Here is a 20,524-nt window from a genome sequence, read left to right as displayed (position 1 = left end):
TGGCACTCAGTAACAATTCTGTCTGTCCCTGAGTAACAATTCTGTCTGTCCCTGAGAATGAATTCTGTGGCCCTGAGTAAGAATTCTCTGGCACTCAGTAACAATTCTGTCTGTCCCTGAGTAACAATTCTCTGGCACTCAGTAACAATTCTGTCTGTCCCTGAGTATGAATTCTGTGGCCCTGAGTAACAATTGTGTGTCTGTGCAAGTAACAATTCTGTGTCTGTGCAAGTAACAATTTTGTGTCTGTGAGAGTAACAATTCTCTGGCACTCAGTAACAATTCTGTCTGTCCCTGAGTAACAATTCTCTGGCACTCAGTAACAATTCTGTCTGTCCCTGAGTAACAATTCTGTCTGTCCCTGAGTATGAATTCTGTGGCCCTGAGTAAGAATTCTCTGGCACTCAGTAACAATTCTGTCTGTCCCTGAGTATGAATTCTGTGGCCCTGAGTAACAATTGTGTGTCTGTGCAAGTAACAATTCTGTGTCTGTGCAAGTAACAATTTTGTGTCTGTGAGAGTAACAATTCTCTGGCACTCAGTAACAATTCTGTCTGTCCCTGAGTAACAATTCTCTGGCACTCAGTAACAATTCTGTCTGTCCCTGAGTAACAATTCTCTGGCACTCAGTAACAATTCTGTCTGTCCCTGAGTAACAATTCTCTGGCACTCAGTAACAATTCTGTCTGTCCCTGAGTAACAATTCTGTCTGTCCCTGAGAATGAATTCTGTGGCCCTGAGTAAGAATTCTCTGGCACTCAGTAACAATTCTGTCTGTCCCTGAGTAACAATTCTCTGGCACTCAGTAACAATTCTGTCTGTCCCTGAGTAAAAATTCTGTGGCCCTAATAACGTTTCTGTGGCCCTAAGTAACAATTCTCTGGCACTGAGTAACAATTCTGTCTGTCCCTGAGTATGAATTCTGTGGCCCTAACTAGCGTTTCTTTGTCCCTAAATAACGATTCTGTGGCCCTCATTAACAAGTCTGTGTCCCTGAGTAATGGTTCTCTGTCCCTAAGTAACTTCTCTCTGTCCCCAATTCTCGTTTCTGTGGCCCTAACTCTGTCCCTGTCCCTAGTACAGAGCGGTCTGCCTCTGTTCAATGACTGCAGGCAAATGAAGATTTCCAAAATGGCCGCTATATATACCTCGACCATTACACAGTGCTGGCTGGCTGGCTGCTGATTGGCTGATGCGATCACATGTCGTTGAGGAATGCATTATGGGGCAGCGCGCCTTGTCTGCGCGCCTTCCCCGACATCCCCGCTCCGTCGCCGCACATGTCAGCCGCCATTTTCGGAAAAATTTCGATTCGCGCGTCCGAATTAGGCTGTTTTTCGGATTCGGCACGAATCGAAATTTTTCCGATATTCGACTCGAATTCCACTTCGGATACTTCGATTCGCTCATCTCTAATCGTCTCATATCTATGCCTGGCCATGGCAGTAGAGAACACGGACATATGAACAAGCGGGCCTGTGGACCAATACAACCGCAATTGATATTTTTTATTAATGCCCATGTTGCAGGCAATCTGACGCTATCTGGGAGGGGCGCTAACTGGCGCTAACACTATCGGAAGTCACCGGTGACACTAATACAGTGATCAGTAAAAATCTGTTCACTGTAATCAATGACACTGGTGACAGGGCAGTGAGGGCGTTAACTGGGGGGGGGGAGGCGATCAAGGGGTTAAATGGGATTACTGGTGTACTAGCGGGAAAACTGGAGCTATCTGGGATGGGCGCTAACACTATTGGAAGTCGCCAGGGACACTGATACAGTGATCAGTAAACATGTGTTCACTGATCAATGACACAGGTGACAGGGAATTGAAGGGGTTAACTGGGGGGGGGTGAAGAGAGGGTTAAATGTGTCCTAGGTGTGTTCTATCTGTGGGTTAGTGCTGTTTTACTCACATTTCTTCTGTCTTCTTCTCTGAAAACTTAGCCACTCATGTGTGCTCCGTCCTGTAGTCCAATGCAACGTTGTGTAAGAGTGATGGTTTCAGCCTCATTGTCGAACTCTGGAATAATCCTCAGTCTTCAAAACCTCCTGGCTAACCTATGACAAAAAAAACACAACACCTATATCAATATTACTGTATTGGGAGCAAGTAGTCAATCATCTACTTAACATAAATTACACTAAAAATGGAAAAACATGTTTACACCCACAACCACACACATATTAATATATAAAGTTATACACATGTATGTTTTGAGTCTTAAAATGTGGAAAGAAAACTTAGCCATTTTAGTGTGCTCCGTCCTGTAGTCCAATGCAACGTTGTGCAAGAGTGATGGTTTCAGCCTCATTGTCGAACTTTGGAATAATCCTCAGTCTTTAAAACCTCTTGGCTAACCTATGACAAAAAAGAAAACAACACATATATAAATATTTCTGCATTTGGACCAAGTAACCAATCATCTACTTAACAAAAATTACGCTAAATATGTAAAAACATGCAAAGACCCACAACCACACACATATTAATATATAAAGTTATACACATGTATGTTTTGAGTCTTAAAATGTGGAAGGAAAACTTAGCATCCACCCACTTCTAATGGTGGGCACACATGAAATGTGCCAACAGATATAAAATATGTATGCCGAAGCATAGGGTCCATCCACCGATTGGCCACCCCAGGCCCCCATGCTTTGGCATGTATTCTCTTTTTTTAACTGCGGATAAAAAATCTCATCCAACAGCACTGCCCACATTGATTTATGTCTATTCTGAGAGCAAGTTCCTGTTGCTGTCAGAATAAAACGGTCAGTGTTGCAGCTGAAAACATTCCTACAAACAGAAATGATTAACAATAAAACAGTAACAGTAAAACAGTAAAAGTAGAAGAATCACAAAAAATGACAGCAACAAAAAAAACTAACTATTTTTGATTTTTAAATTTTTTTATTTTTTGGGGGGATTTGTATTTTTACTTTTTTTTTTTTTACTTTTTTTTTCAAACTTTAAACATTTTTAAAACAGATGGTCGGGTCTCTCCAAATGCAATAGCCAGTTTCCTGACTACCTAACATCTTTCGAGACCCTGTGTAAATGTGCCCTGAACTGTGCCGTGCTGTACCCTATATTAATAGTTCACTAGTGTATGGTAGAGGCGGAAGCAGCGCTGCCCACATTGATTTATGTCTATTCTGAGAGCAAGTTCCTGCTGCTGTCAGAATAAACAGGTCAGTGTTGCAGCTGAAAGCATTCCTACAAACAGAAATGATTAACAATAAAACAGTAACAATAAAACAGTAAAAGTAGAAGAATCACAAAAAATGACAGCAACAAAAAAAACTAACTATTTTTGATTTTTAAATTTTTTTATTTTTTGGGAAGGATTTGTACTTTTAATTTTTTTTTTTTTTACTTTTTTTTCAAACTTTAAACATTTTTAAAACAGATGGTCGGGTCTCTCCAAATGCGATAGCCAGTTTCCTGGCTACCTAACATCTTTTGAGACCCTGTGTAAATGTGCCCTGAACTGTGCCATGCTGTACCCTATATTAATAGTTCACTAGTGTATGGTAGAGGTGGAAGCAGCGCTGCCCACATTGATTTATGTCTATTCTGAGAGCAAGTTCCTGTTGCTGTCAGAATAAACAGGTCAGTGTTGCAGCTGAAAGCATTCCTACAAACAGAAATGATTAACAATAAAACAGTAACAATAAAACAGTAAAAGTAGAAGAATCACAAAAGATGACAGCAACAAAAAAAACTAACTATTTTTGATTTTTAAATTTTTTTATTTTTTGGGGGGGATTTGTATTTTTACTTTTTTTTTTTTTACTTTTTTTTTTCAAACTTTAAACATTTTTAAAACAGATGGTCGGGTCTCTCCAAATGCGATAGCCAGTTTTCTGACTACCTAACATCTTTCGAGACCCTGTGTAAATGTGCCCTGAACTGTGCCGTGCTGTACCCTATATTAATAGTTCACTAGTGTATGGTAGAGGCGGAAGCAGCGCTGCCCACATTGATTTATGTCTATTCTGAGAGCAAGTTCCTGTTGCTGTCAGAATAAACAGGTCAGTGTTGCAGCTGAAAGCATTCCTACAAACAGAAATGATTAACAATAAAACAGTAACAATAAAACAGTAAAAGTAGAAGAATCACAAAAAATGACAACAAAAAAACTAACTATTTTTGATTTTTACATTTTTTATTTTTTGGGGGGATTTGTATTTTTAATTTTTTTTTTTTTACTTTTTTTTTCACGTCCACGTATAAGTGGTACCTCATATGGAAAAAGGATGACACCAAGTGCCAAACTATCTTGCCACTGCTCCCCATGTAGTCTGGGCATCCGGGGGGCTCCACGTGGCTATATTTTTCCTCATAAATCTGAAACTTACATGTATAGCCTGTTGCCCTCTCACAGGTCTTATACATCTTGACCCCATATCTGGCACGCTTGCTGGGGAGAAACTGTTTGATTACAAGGCAGCCAGAAAATTGAATGAGGGACTCATCAATGCAGATGTTTTTATGGGGAGTATACATATCTGCAAATTTTTGGTTAAAGTGATTTACGAGGGGCCGAATTTTGTGGAGCCGGTCAAATTCAGGGTCACCCCGAGGACGACTGAGTGTGTTGTCGTAGAAGTGCATAAAACGCATTATCGTCTCATATCTATGCCTGGCCATGGCAGTAGAGAACACGGACATATGAACAAGCGGGCCTGTGGACCAATACAACCGCAATTGATATTTTTTATTAATGCCCATGTTGCAGGCAATCTGACGCTATCTGGGAGGGGCGCTAACTGGCGCTAACACTATCGGAAGTCACCGGTGACACTAATACAGTGATCAGTAAAAATCTGTTCACTGTAATCAATGACACTGGTGACAGGGCAGTGAGGGCGTTAACTGGGGGGGGGGAGGCGATCAAGGGGTTAAATGGGATTACTGGTGTACTAGCGGGAAAACTGGAGCTATCTGGGATGGGCGCTAACACTATTGGAAGTCGCCAGGGACACTGATACAGTGATCAGTAAACATGTGTTCACTGATCAATGACACAGGTGACAGGGAATTGAAGGGGTTAACTGGGGGGGGGTGAAGAGAGGGTTAAATGTGTCCTAGGTGTGTTCTATCTGTGGGTTAGTGCTGTTTTACTCACATTTCTTCTGTCTTCTTCTCTGAAAACTTAGCCACTCATGTGTGCTCCGTCCTGTAGTCCAATGCAACGTTGTGTAAGAGTGATGGTTTCAGCCTCATTGTCGAACTCTGGAATAATCCTCAGTCTTCAAAACCTCCTGGCTAACCTATGACAAAAAAAACACAACACCTATATCAATATTACTGTATTGGGAGCAAGTAGTCAATCATCTACTTAACATAAATTACACTAAAAATGGAAAAACATGTTTACACCCACAACCACACACATATTAATATATAAAGTTATACACATGTATGTTTTGAGTCTTAAAATGTGGAAAGAAAACTTAGCCATTTTAGTGTGCTCCGTCCTGTAGTCCAATGCAACGTTGTGCAAGAGTGATGGTTTCAGCCTCATTGTCGAACTTTGGAATAATCCTCAGTCTTTAAAACCTCTTGGCTAACCTATGACAAAAAAGAAAACAACACATATATAAATATTTCTGCATTTGGACCAAGTAACCAATCATCTACTTAACAAAAATTACGCTAAATATGTAAAAACATGCAAAGACCCACAACCACACACATATTAATATATAAAGTTATACACATGTATGTTTTGAGTCTTAAAATGTGGAAGGAAAACTTAGCATCCACCCACTTCTAATGGTGGGCACACATGAAATGTGCCAACAGATATAAAATATGTATGCCAAAGCATAGGGTCCATCCACCGATTGGCCACCCCAGGCCCCCATGCTTTGGCATATATTCTCTTTTTTTAACTGCGGATGAAAAATCTCATCCAACAGCACTGCCCACATTGATTTATGTCTATTCTGAGAGCAAGTTCCTGTTGCTGTCAGAATAAAACGGTCAGTGTTGCAGCTGAAAACATTCCTACAAACAGAAATGATTAACAATAAAACAGTAACAATAAAACAGTAAAAGTAGAAGAATCACAAAAAATGACAGCAACAAAAAAAACTAACTTTTTGATTTTTAAATTTTTTTATTTTTTGGGAAGGATTTGTACTTTTAATTATTTTTTTTTTTACTTTTTTTTTCAAACTTTAAACATTTTTAAAACAGATGGTCGGGTCTCTCCAAATGCGATAGCCAGTTTCCTGGCTACCTAACATCTTTTGAGACCCTGTGTAAATGTGCCCTGAACTGTGCCATGCTGTACCCTATATTAATAGTTCACTAGTGTATGGTAGAGGTGGAAGCAGCGCTGCCCACATTGATTTATGTCTATTCTGAGAGCAAGTTCCTGTTGCTGTCAGAATAAACAGGTCAGTGTTGCAGCTGAAAGCATTCCTACAAACAGAAATGATTAACAATAAAACAGTAACAGTAAAACAGTAAAAGTAGAAGAATCACAAAAAATGACAGCAACAAAAAAAACTAACTATTTTTGATTTTTAAATTTTTTTATTTTTTGGGGGGATTTGTATTTTTACTTTTTTTTTTTTTACTTTTTTTTTCAAACTTTAAACATTTTTAAAACAGATGGTCGGGTCTCTCCAAATGCGATAGCCAGTTTCCTGACTACCTAACATCTTTCGAGACCCTGTGTAAATGTGCCCTGAACTGTGCCGTGCTGTACCCTATATTAATAGTTCACTAGTGTATGGTAGAGGCGGAACCAGCGCTGCCCACATTGATTTATGTCTATTCTGAGAGCAAGTTCCTGTTGCTGTCAGAATAAACAGGTCAGTGTTGCAGCTGAAGGCATTCCTACAAACAGAAATGATTAACAATAAAACAGTAACAATAAAACAGTAAAAGTAGAAGAATCACAAAAAATGACAGCAACAAAAAAAACTAACTATTTTTGATTTTTAAATTTTTTTATTTTTTGGGAAGGATTTGTACTTTTAATTTTTTTTTTTTTTTTACTTTTTTTTTCAAACTTTAAACATTTTTAAAACAGATGGTCGGGTCTCTCCAAATGCGATAGCCAGTTTCCTGGCTACCTAACATCTTTTGAGACCCTGTGTAAATGTGCCCTGAACTGTGCCGTGCTGTACCCTATATTAATAGTTCACTAGTGTATGGTAGAGGTGGAAGCAGCGCTGCCCACATTGATTTATGTCTATTCTGAGAGCAAGTTCCTGTTGCTGTCAGAATAAACAGGTCAGTGTTGCAGCTGAAAGCATTCCTACAAACAGAAATGATTAACAATAAAACAGTAACAATAAAACAGTAAAAGTAGAAGAATCACAAAAAATGACAGCAACAAAAAAAACAAACTATTTTTGATTTTTAAATTTTTTTATTTTTTTGGGGGGGATTTGTATTTTTACTTTTTTTTTTTACTTTTTTTTTCAAACTTTAAACATTTTTAAAACAGATGGTCGGGTCTCTCCAAATGCGATAGCCAGTTTTCTGACTACCTAACATCTTTCGAGACCCTGTGTAAATGTGCCCTGAACTGTGCCGTGCTGTACCCTATATTAATAGTTCACTAGTGTATGGTAGAGGCGGAAGCAGCGCTGCCCACATTGATTTATGTCTATTCTGAGAGCAAGTTCCTGTTGCTGTCAGAATAAACAGGTCAGTGTTGCAGCTGAAAGCATTCCTACAAACAGAAATGATTAACAATAAAACAGTAACAATAAAACAGTAAAAGTAGAAGAATCACAAAAAATGACAATAAAAAAACTAACTATTTTTGATTTTTACATTTTTTTATTTTTTGGGGGGATTTGTATTTTTAATTTTTTTTTTTTTACTTTTTTTTTCACGTCCACGTATAAGTGGTACCTCATATGGAAAAAGGATGACACCAAGTCCCAAACTATCTTGCCACTGCTCCCCATGTAGTCTGGGCATCCGGGGGGCTCCACGTGACTATATTTTTCCTCATAAATCTGAAACTTACATGTATAGCCTGTTGCCCTCTCACAGGTCTTATACATCTTGACCCCATATCTGGCACGCTTGCTGGGGAGAAACTGTTTGATTACAAGGCAGCCAGAAAATTGAATGAGGGACTCATCAATGCAGATGTTTTTATGGGGAGTATACATATCTGCAAATTTTTGGTTAAAGTGATTTACGAGGGGCCGAATTTTGTGGAGCCGGTCAAATTCAGGGTCACCCCGAGGACGACTGAGTGTGTTGTCGTAGAAGTGCATAAAACGCATTATCGTCTCATATCTATGCCTGGCCATGGCAGTAGAGAACACGGACATATGAACAAGCGGGCCTGTGGACCAATACAACCGCAATTGATATTTTTTATTAATGCCCATGTTGCAGGCAATCTGACGCTATCTGGGAGGGGCGCTAACTGGCGCTAACACTATCGGAAGTCACCGGTGACACTAATACAGTGATCAGTAAAAATCTGTTCACTGTAATCAATGACACTGGTGACAGGGCAGTGAGGGCGTTAACTGGGGGGGGGAGGCGATCAAGGGGTTAAATGGGATTACTGGTGTACTAGCGGGAAAACTGGCGCTATCTGGGATGGGCGCTAACACTATTGGAAGTCGCCAGGGACACTGATACAGTGATCAGTAAACATGTGTTCACTGATCAATGACACAGGTGACAGGGAATTGAAGGGGTTAACTGGGGGGGGGGGGTGAAGAGAGGGTTAAATGTGTCCTAGGTGTGTTCTATCTGTGGGTTAGTGCTGTTTTACTCACATTTCTTCTGTCTTCTTCTCTGAAAACTTAGCCACTCATGTGTGCTCCGTCCTGTAGTCCAATGCAACGTTGTGTAAGAGTGATGGTTTCAGCCTCATTGTCGAACTCTGGAATAATCCTCAGTCTTCAAAACCTCCTGGCTAACCTATGACAAAAAAAACACAACACCTATATCAATATTACTGTATTGGGAGCAAGTAGTCAATCATCTACTTAACATAAATTACACTAAAAATGGAAAAACATGTTTACACCTACAACCACACACATATTAATATATAAAGTTATACACATGTATGTTTTGAGTCTTAAAATGTGGAAAGAAAACTTAGCCATTTTAGTGTGCTCCGTCCTGTAGTCCAATGCAACGTTGTGCAAGAGTGATGGTTTCAGCCTCATTGTCGAACTTTGGAATAATCCTCAGTCTTTAAAACCTCTTGGCTAACCTATGACAAAAAAGAAAACAACACATATATAAATATTTCTGCATTTGGACCAAGTAACCAATCATCTACTTAACAAAAATTACGCTAAATATGTAAAAACATGCAAAGACCCACAACCACACACATATTAATATATAAAGTTATACACATGTATGTTTTGAGTCTTAAAATGTGGAAGGAAAACTTAGCATCCACCCACTTCTAATGGTGGGCACACATGAAATGTGCCAACAGATATAAAATATGTATGCCGAAGCATAGGGTCCATCCACCGATTGGCCACCCCAGGCCCCCATGCTTTGGCATATATTCTCTTTTTTTAACTGCGGATGAAAAATCTCATCCAACAGCACTGCCCACATTGATTTATGTCTATTCTGAGAGCAAGTTCCTGTTGCTGTCAGAATAAAACGGTCAGTGTTGCAGCTGAAAACATTCCTACAAACAGAAATGATTAACAATAAAACAGTAACAGTAAAACAGTAAAAGTAGAAGAATCACAAAAAATGACAGCAACAAAAAAAACTAACTATTTTTGATTTTTAAATTTTTTTATTTTTTGGGGGGATTTGTTTTTTTACTTTTTTTTTTTTTACTTTTTTTTTCAAACTTTAAACATTTTTAAAACAGATGGTCGGGTCTCTCCAAATGCAATAGCCAGTTTCCTGACTACCTAACATCTTTCGAGACCCTGTGTAAATGTGCCCTGAACTGTGCCGTGCTGTACCCTATATTAATAGTTCACTAGTGTATGGTAGAGGCGGAAGCAGCGCTGCCCACATTGATTTATGTCTATTCTGAGAGCAAGTTCCTGCTGCTGTCAGAATAAACAGGTCAGTGTTGCAGCTGAAAGCATTCCTACAAACAGAAATGATTAACAATAAAACAGTAACAATAAAACAGTAAAAGTAGAAGAATCACAAAAAATGACAGCAACAAAAAAAACTAACTATTTTTGATTTTTAAATTTTTTTATTTTTTGGGAAGGATTTGTACTTTTAATTTTTTTTTTTTTTACTTTTTTTTCAAACTTTAAACATTTTTAAAACAGATGGTCGGGTCTCTCCAAATGCGATAGCCAGTTTCCTGGCTACCTAACATCTTTCGAGACCCTGTGTAAATGTGCCCTGAACTGTGCCATGCTGTACCCTATATTAATAGTTCACTAGTGTATGGTAGAGGTGGAAGCAGCGCTGCCCACATTGATTTATGTCTATTCTGAGAGCAAGTTCCTGTTGCTGTCAGAATAAACAGGTCAGTGTTGCAGCTGAAAGCATTCCTACAAACAGAAATGATTAACAATAAAACAGTAACAATAAAACAGTAAAAGTAGAAGAATCACAAAAAATGACAGCAACAAAGAAGAAACAAACTATTTTTGATTTTTAAATTTTTTTATTTTTTGGGGGGGGATTTGTATTTTTACTTTTTTTTTTTTACTTTTTTTTTCAAACTTTAAACATTTTTAAAACAGATGGTCGGGTCTCTCCAAATGCGATAGCCAGTTTTCTGACTACCTAACATCTTTCGAGACCCTGTGTAAATGTGCCCTGAACTGTGCCGTGCTGTACCCTATATTAATAGTTCACTAGTGTATGGTAGAGGCGGAAGCAGCGCTGCCCACATTGATTTATGTCTATTCTGAGAGCAAGTTCCTGTTGCTGTCAGAATAAACAGGTTAGTGTTGCAGCTGAAAGCATTCCTACAAACAGAAATGATTAACAATAAAACAGTAACAATAAAACAGTAAAAGTAGAAGAATCACAAAAAATGACAACAAAAAAACTAACTATTTTTGATTTTTACATTTTTTTATTTTTTGGGGGGGATTTGTATTTTTAATTTTTTTTTTTTTACTTTTTTTTTCACGTCCACGTATAAGTGGTACCTCATATGGAAAAAGGATGACACCAAGTCCCAAACTATCTTGCCACTGCTCCCCATGTAGTCTGGGCATCCGGGGGGCTCCACGTGACTATATTTTTCCTCATAAATCTGAAACTTACATGTATAGCCTGTTGCCCTCTCACAGGTCTTATACATCTTGACCCCATATCTGGCACGCTTGCTGGGGAGAAACTGTTTGATTACAAGGCAGCCAGAAAATTGAATGAGGGACTCATCAATGCAGATGTTTTTATGGGGAGTATACATATCTGCAAATTTTTGGTTAAAGTGATTTACGAGGGGCCGAATTTTGTGGAGCCGGTCAAATTCAGGGTCACCCCGAGGACGACTGAGTGTGTTGTCGTAGAAGTGCATAAAACGCATTATCGTCTCATATCTATGCCTGGCCATGGCAGTAGAGAACACGGACATATGAACAAGCGGGCCTGTGGACCAATACAACCGCAATTGATATTTTTTATTAATGCCCATGTTGCAGGCAATCTGACGCTATCTGGGAGGGGCGCTAACTGGCGCTAACACTATCGGAAGTCACCGGTGACACTAATACAGTGATCAGTAAAAATCTGTTCACTGTAATCAATGACACTGGTGACAGGGCAGTGAGGGCGTTAACTGGGGGGGGGAGGCGATCAAGGGGTTAAATGGGATTACTGGTGTACTAGCGGGAAAACTGGCGCTATCTGGGATGGGCGCTAACACTATTGGAAGTCGCCAGGGACACTGATACAGTGATCAGTAAACATGTGTTCACTGATCAATGACACAGGTGACAGGGAATTGAAGGGGTTAACTGGGGGGGGGGTGAAGAGAGGGTTAAATGTGTCCTAGGTGTGTTCTATCTGTGGGTTAGTGCTGTTTTACTCACATTTCTTCTGTCTTCATCTCTGAAAACCTAGCCACTCATGTGTGCTCCGTCCTGTAGTCCAATGCAACGTTGTGTAAGAGTGATGGTTTCAGCCTCATTGTCGAACTCTGGAATAATCCTCAGTCTTCAAAACCTCTTGGCTAACCTATGACAAAAAAGAAAACAACACATATATAAATATTTCTGCATTTGGACCAAGTAACCAATCATCTACTTAACAAAAATTACGCTAAATATGTAAAAACATGCAAAGACCCACAACCACACACATATTAATATATAAAGTTATACACATGTATGTTTTGAGTCTTAAAATGTGGAAGGAAAACTTAGCATCCACCCACTTCTAATGGTGGGCACACATGAAATGTGCCAACAGATATAAAATATGTATGCCGAAGCATAGGGTCCATCCACCGATTGGCCACCCCAGGCCCCCATGCTTTGGCATGTATTCTCTTTTTTTAACTGTGGATGAAAAATCTCATCCAACAGCACTGCCCACATTGATTTATGTCTATTCTGAGAGCAAGTTCCTGTTGCTGTCAGAATAAAACGGTCAGTGTTGCAGCTGAAAACATTCCTACAAACAGAAATGATTAACAATAAAACAGTAACAGTAAAACAGTAAAAGTAGAAGAATCACAAAAAATGACAGCAACAAAAAAAACTAACTATTTTTGATTTTTAAATTTTTTTATTTTTTGGGGGGATTTGTATTTTTACTTTTTTTTTTTTTACTTTTTTTTTCAAACTTTAAACATTTTTAAAACAGATGGTCGGGTCTCTCCAAATGCAATAGCCAGTTTCCTGACTACCTAACATCTTTCGAGACCCTGTGTAAATGTGCCCTGAACTGTGCCGTGCTGTACCCTATATTAATAGTTCACTAGTGTATGGTAGAGGCGGAAGCAGCGCTGCCCACATTGATTTATGTCTATTCTGAGAGCAAGTTCCTGCTGCTGTCAGAATAAACAGGTCAGTGTTGCAGCTGAAAGCATTCCTACAATCAGAAATGATTAACAATAAAACAGTAACAATAAAACAGTAAAAGTAGAAGAATCACAAAAAATGACAGCAACAAAAAAAACTAACTATTTTTGATTTTTAAATTTTTTTATTTTTTGGGAAGGATTTGTACTTTTAATTTTTTTTTTTTTTACTTTTTTTTCAAACTTTAAACATTTTTAAAACAGATGGTCGGGTCTCTCCAAATGCGATAGCCAGTTTCCTGGCTACCTAACATCTTTTGAGACCCTGTGTAAATGTGCCCTGAACTGTGCCATGCTGTACCCTATATTAATAGTTCACTAGTGTATGGTAGAGGTGGAAGCAGCGCTGCCCACATTGATTTATGTCTATTCTGAGAGCAAGTTCCTGTTGCTGTCAGAATAAACAGGTTAGTGTTGCAGCTGAAAGCATTCCTACAAACAGAAATGATTAACAATAAAACAGTAACAATAAAACAGTAAAAGTAGAAGAATCACAAAAAATGACAGCAACAAAAAAAAAACAAACTATTTTTGAATTTTAAATTTTTTTATTTTTTGGGGGGGGATTTGTATTTTTACTTTTTTTTTTTTACTTTTTTTTTCAAACTTTAAACATTTTTAAAACAGATGGTCGGGTCTCTCCAAATGCGATAGCCAGTTTTCTGACTACCTAACATCTTTCGAGACCCTGTGTAAATGTGCCCTGAACTGTGCCGTGCTGTACCCTATATTAATAGTTCACTAGTGTATGGTAGAGGCGGAAGCAGCGCTGCCCACATTGATTTATGTCTATTCTGAGAGCAAGTTCCTGTTGCTGTCAGAATAAACAGGTCAGTGTTGCAGCTGAAAGCATTCCTACAAACAGAAATGATTAACAATAAAACAGTAACAATAAAACAGTAAAAGTAGAAGAATCACAAAAAATGACAACAAAAAAACTAACTATTTTTGATTTTTACATTTTTTTATTTTTTGGGGGGATTTGTATTTTTAATTTTTTTTTTTTTACTTTTTTTTTCACGTCCACGTATAAGTGGTACCTCATATGGAAAAAGGATGACACCAAGTCCCAAACTATCTTGCCACTGCTCCCCATGTAGTCTGGGCATCCGGGGGGCTCCACGTGACTATATTTTTCCTCATAAATCTGAAACTTACATGTATAGCCTGTTGCCCTCTCACAGGTCTTATACATCTTGACCCCATATCTGGCACGCTTGCTGGGGAGAAACTGTTTGATTACAAGGCAGCCAGAAAATTGAATGAGGGACTCATCAATGCAGATGTTTTTATGGGGAGTATACATATCTGCAAATTTTTGGTTAAAGTGATTTACGAGGGGCCGAATTTTGTGGAGCCGGTCAAATTCAGGGTCACCCCGAGGACGACTGAGTGTGTTGTCGTAGAAGTGCATAAAACGCATTATCGTCTCATATCTATGCCTGGCCATGGCAGTAGAGAACACGGACATATGAACAAGCGGGCCTGTGGACCAATACAACCGCAATTGATATTTTTTATTAATGCCCATGTTGCAGGCAATCTGACGCTATCTGGGAGGGGCGCTAACTGGCGCTAACACTATCGGAAGTCACCGGTGACACTAATACAGTGATCAGTAAAAATCTGTTCACTGTAATCAATGACACTGGTGACAGGGCAGTGAGGGCGTTAACTGGGGGGGGGGAGGCGATCAAGGGGTTAAATGGGATTACTGGTGTACTAGCGGGAAAACTGGCGCTATCTGGGATGGGCGCTAACACTATTGGAAGTCGCCAGGGACACTGATACAGTGATCAGTAAACATGTGTTCACTGATCAATGACACAGGTGACAGGGAATTGAAGGGGTTAACTGGGGGGGGGTGAAGAGAGTGTTAAATGTGTCCTAGGTGTGTTCTATCTGTGGGTTAGTGCTGTTTTACTCACATTTCTTCTGTCTTCTTCTCTGAAAACTTAGCCACTCATGTGTGCTCCGTCCTGTAGTCCAATGCAACGTTGTGTAAGAGTGATGGTTTCAGCCTCATTGTCGAACTCTGGAATAATCCTCAGTCTTCAAAACCTCCTGGCTAACCTATGACAAAAAAAACACAACACCTATATCAATATTACTGTATTGGGAGCAAGTAGTCAATCATCTACTTAACATAAATTACACTAAAAATGGAAAAACATGTTTACACCCACAACCACACACATATTAATATATAAAGTTATACACATGTATGTTTTGAGTCTTAAAATGTGGAAAGAAAACTTAGCCATTTTAGTGTGCTCCGTCCTGTAGTCCAATGCAACGTTGTGCAAGAGTGATGGTTTCAGCCTCATTGTCGAACTTTGGAATAATCCTCAGTCTTTAAAACCTCTTGGCTAACCTATGACAAAAAAGAAAACAACACATATATAAATATTTCTGCATTTGGACCAAGTAACCAATCATCTACTTAACAAAAATTACGCTAAATATGTAAAAACATGCAAAGACCCACAACCACACACATATTAATATATAAAGTTATACACATGTATGTTTTGAGTCTTAAAATGTGGAAGGAAAACTTAGCATCCACCCACTTCTAATGGTGGGCACACATGAAATGTGCCAACAGATATAAAATATGTATGCCGAAGCATAGGGTCCATCCACCGATTGGCCACCCCAGGCCCCCATGCTTTGGCATATATTCTCTTTTTTTAACTGCGGATGAAAAATCTCATCCAACAGCACTGCCCACATTGATTTATGTCTATTCTGAGAGCAAGTTCCTGTTGCTGTCAGAATAAAACGGTCAGTGTTGCAGCTGAAAACATTCCTACAAACAGAAATGATTAACAATAAAACAGTAACAATAAAACAGTAAAAGTAGAAGAATCACAAAAAATGACAGCAACAAAAAAAACTAACTTTTTGATTTTTAAATTTTTTTATTTTTTGGGAAGGATTTGTACTTTTAATTATTTTTTTTTTTACTTTTTTTTTCAAACTTTAAACATTTTTAAAACAGATGGTCGGGTCTCTCCAAATGCGATAGCCAGTTTCCTGGCTACCTAACATCTTTTGAGACCCTGTGTAAATGTGCCCTGAACTGTGCCATGCTGTACCCTATATTAATAGTTCACTAGTGTATGGTAGAGGTGGAAGCAGCGCTGCCCACATTGATTTATGTCTATTCTGAGAGCAAGTTCCTGTTGCTTTCAGAATAAACAGGTCAGTGTTGCAGCTGAAAGCATTCCTACAAACAGAAATGATTAACAATAAAACAGTAACAGTAAAACAGTAAAAGTAGAAGAATCACAAAAAATGACAGCAACAAAAAAAACTAACTATTTTTGATTTTTAAATTTTTTTATTTTTTGGGGGGATTTGTATTTTTACTTTTTTTTTTTTTACTTTTTTTTTCAAACTTTAAACATTTTTAAAACAGATGGTCGGGTCTCTCCAAATGCGATAGCCAGTTTCCTGACTACCTAACATCTTTCGAGACCCTGTGTAAATGTGCCCTGAACTGTGCCGTGCTGTACCCTATATTAATAGTTCACTAGTGTATGGTAGAGGCGGAACCAGCGCTGCCCACATTGATTTATGTCTATTCTGAGAGCAAGTTCCTGTTGCTGTCAGAATAAACAGGTCAGTGTTGCAGCTGAAGGCATTCCTACAAACAGAAATGATTAACAATAAAACAGTAACAATAAAACAGTAAAAGTAGAAGAATCACAAAAAATGACAGCAACAAAAAAAACTAACTATTTTTGATTTTTAAATTTTTGTATTTTTTGGGAAGGATTTGTACTTTTAATTTTTTTTTTTTTTTTACTTTTTTTTTCAAACTTTAAACATTTTTAAAACAGATGGTCGGGTCTCTCCAAATGCGATAGCCAGTTTCCTGGCTACCTAACATCTTTTGAGACCCTGTGTAAATGTGCCCTGAACTGTGCCGTGCTGTACCCTATATTAATAGTTCACTAGTGTATGGTAGAGGTGGAAGCAGCGCTGCCCACATTGATTTATGTCTATTCTGAGAGCAAGTTCCTGTTGCTGTCAGAATAAACAGGTCAGTGTTGCAGCTGAAAGCATTCCTACAAACAGAAATGATTAACAATAAAACAGTAACAATAAAACAGTAAAAGTAGAAGAATCACAAAAAATGACAGCAACAAAAAAAACAAACTATTTTTGATTTTTAAATTTTTTTATTTTTTTTGGGGGGGATTTGTATTTTTACTTTTTTTTTTTACTTTTTTTTTCAAACTTTAAACATTTTTAAAACAGATGGTCGGGTCTCTCCAAATGCGATAGCCAGTTTTCTGACTACCTAACATCTTTCGAGACCCTGTGTAAATGTGCCCTGAACTGTGCCGTGCTGTACCCTATATTAATAGTTCACTAGTGTATGGTAGAGGCGGAAGCAGCGCTGCCCACATTGATTTATGTCTATTCTGAGAGCAAGTTCCTGTTGCTGTCAGAATAAACAGGTCAGTGTTGCAGCTGAAAGCATTCCTACAAACAGAAATGATTAACAATAAAACAGTAACAATAAAACAGTAAAAGTAGAAGAATCACAAAAAATGACAGCAACAAAAAAAAACAAACTATTTTTGATTTTTAAATTTTTTTATTTTTTGGGGGGGGATTTGTATTTTTACTTTTTTTTTTTTACTTTTTTTTTCAAACTTTAAACATTTTTAAAACAGATGGTCGGGTCTCTCCAAATGCGATAGCCAGTTTTCTGACTACCTAACATCTTTCGAGACCCTGTGTAAATGTGCCCTGAACTGTGCCGTGCTGTACCCTATATTAATAGTTCACTAGTGTATGGTAGAGGCGGAAGCAGCGCTGCCCACATTGATTTATGTCTATTCTGAGAGCAAGTTCCTGTTGCTGTCAGAATAAACAGGTCAGTGTTGCAGCTGAAAGCATTCCTACAAACAGAAATGATTAACAATAAAACAGTAACAATAAAACAGTAAAAGTAGAAGAATCACAAAAAATGACAACAAAAAAACTAACTATTTTTGATTTTTACATTTTTTATTTTTTGGGGGGATTTGTATTTTTAATTTTTTTTTTTTTACTTTTTTTTTCACGTCCACGTATAAGTGGTACCTCATATGGAAAAAGGATGACACCAAGTGCCAAACTATCTTGCCACTGCTCCCCATGTAGTCTGGGCATCCGGGGGGCTCCACGTGGCTATATTTTTCCTCATAAATCTGAAACTTACATGTATAGCCTGTTGCCCTCTCACAGGTCTTATACATCTTGACCCCATATCTGGCACGCTTGCTGGGGAGAAACTGTTTGATTACAAGGCAGCCAGAAAATTGAATGAGGGACTCATCAATGCAGATGTTTTTATGGGGAGTATACATATCTGCAAATTTTTGGTTAAAGTGATTTACGAGGGGCCGAATTTTGTGGAGCCGGTCAAATTCAGGGTCACCCCGAGGACGACTGAGTGTGTTGTCGTAGAAGTGCATAAAACGCATTATCGTCTCATATCTATGCCTGGCCATGGCAGTAGAGAACACGGACATATGAACAAGCGGGCCTGTGGACCAATACAACCGCAATTGATATTTTTTATTAATGCCCATGTTGCAGGCAATCTGACGCTATCTGGGAGGGGCGCTAACTGGCGCTAACACTATCGGAAGTCACCGGTGACACTAATACAGTGATCAGTAAAAATCTGTTCACTGTAATCAATGACACTGGTGACAGGGCAGTGAGGGCGTTAACTGGGGGGGGGGAGGCGATCAAGGGGTTAAATGGGATTACTGGTGTACTAGCGGGAAAACTGGCGCTATCTGGGATGGGCGCTAACACTATTGGAAGTCGCCAGGGACACTGATACAGTGATCAGTAAACATGTGTTCACTGATCAATGACACAGGTGACAGGGAATTGAAGGGGTTAACTGGGGGGGGGTGAAGAGAGGGTTAAATGTGTCCTAGGTGTGTTCTATCTGTGGGTTAGTGCTGTTTTACTCACATTTCTTCTGTCTTCTTCTCTGAAAACTTAGCCACTCATGTGTGCTCCGTCCTGTAGTCCAATGCAACGTTGTGTAAGAGTGATGGTTTCAGCCTCATTGTCGAACTCTGGAATAATCCTCAGTCTTCAAAACCTCCTGGCTAACCTATGACAAAAAAAACACAACACCTATATCAATATTACTGTATTGGGAGCAAGTAGTCAATCATCTACTTAACATAAATTACACTAAAAATGGAAAAACATGTTTACACCCACAACCACACACATATTAATATATAAAGTTATACACATGTATGTTTTGAGTCTTAAAATGTGGAAAGAAAACTTAGCCATTTTAGTGTGCTCCGTCCTGTAGTCCAATGCAACGTTGTGCAAGAGTGATGGTTTCAGCCTCATTGTCGAACTTTGGAATAATCCTCAGTCTTTAAAACCTCTTGGCTAACCTATGACAAAAAAGAAAACAACACATATATAAATATTTCTGCATTTGGACCAAGTAACCAATCATCTACTTAACAAAAATTACGCTAAATATGTAAAAACATGCAAAGACCCACAACCACACACATATTAATATATAAAGTTATACACATGTATGTTTTGAGTCTTAAAATGTGGAAGGAAAACTTAGCATCCACCCACTTCTAATGGTGGGCACACATGAAATGTGCCAACAGATATAAAATATGTATGCCGAAGCATAGGGTCCATCCACCGATTGGCCACCCCAGGCCCCCATGCTTTGGCATGTATTCTCTTTTTTTAACTGCGGATAAAAAATCTCATCCAACAGCACTGCCCACATTGATTTATGTCTATTCTGAGAGCAAGTTCCTGTTGCTGTCAGAATAAAACGGTCAGTGTTGCAGCTGAAAACATTCCTACAAACAGAAATGATTAACAATAAAACAGTAACAGTAAAACAGTAAAAGTAGAAGAATCACAAAAAATGACAGCAACAAAAAAAACTAACTATTTTTGATTTTTAAATTTTTTTATTTTTTGGGGGGATTTGTATTTTTACTTTTTTTTTTTTTACTTTTTTTTTCAAACTTTAAACATTTTTAAAACAGATGGTCGGGTCTCTCCAAATGCAATAGCCAGTTTCCTGACTACCTAACATCTTTCGAGACCCTGTGTAAATGTGCCCTGAACTGTGCCGTGCTGTACCCTATATTAATAGTTCACTAGTGTATGGTAGAGGCGGAAGCAGCGCTGCCCACATTGATTTATGTCTATTCTGAGAGCAAGTTCCTGCTGCTGTCAGAATAAACAGGTCAGTGTTGCAGCTGAAAGCATTCCTACAAACAGAAATGATTAACAATAAAACAGTAACAATAAAACAGTAAAAGTAGAAGAATCACAAAAAATGACAGCAACAAAAAAAACTAACTATTTTTGATTTTTAAATTTTTTTATTTTTTGGGAAGGATTTGTACTTTTAATTTTTTTTTTTTTTACTTTTTTTTCAAACTTTAAACATTTTTAAAACAGATGGTCGGGTCTCTCCAAATGCGATAGCCAGTTTCCTGGCT

This window comes from Staurois parvus, unplaced genomic scaffold (genome assembly GCF_062004578.1).
Source record: "Staurois parvus isolate SC_StPar_1 unplaced genomic scaffold, SC_StPar_1.0 ptg001805l, whole genome shotgun sequence".
In the NCBI taxonomy this organism is placed as follows: domain Eukaryota; kingdom Metazoa; phylum Chordata; class Amphibia; order Anura; family Ranidae; genus Staurois; species Staurois parvus.
The sequence above is the reverse complement of the archived record's forward strand: the minus strand, read 5'-3'. Positions refer to the sequence as shown.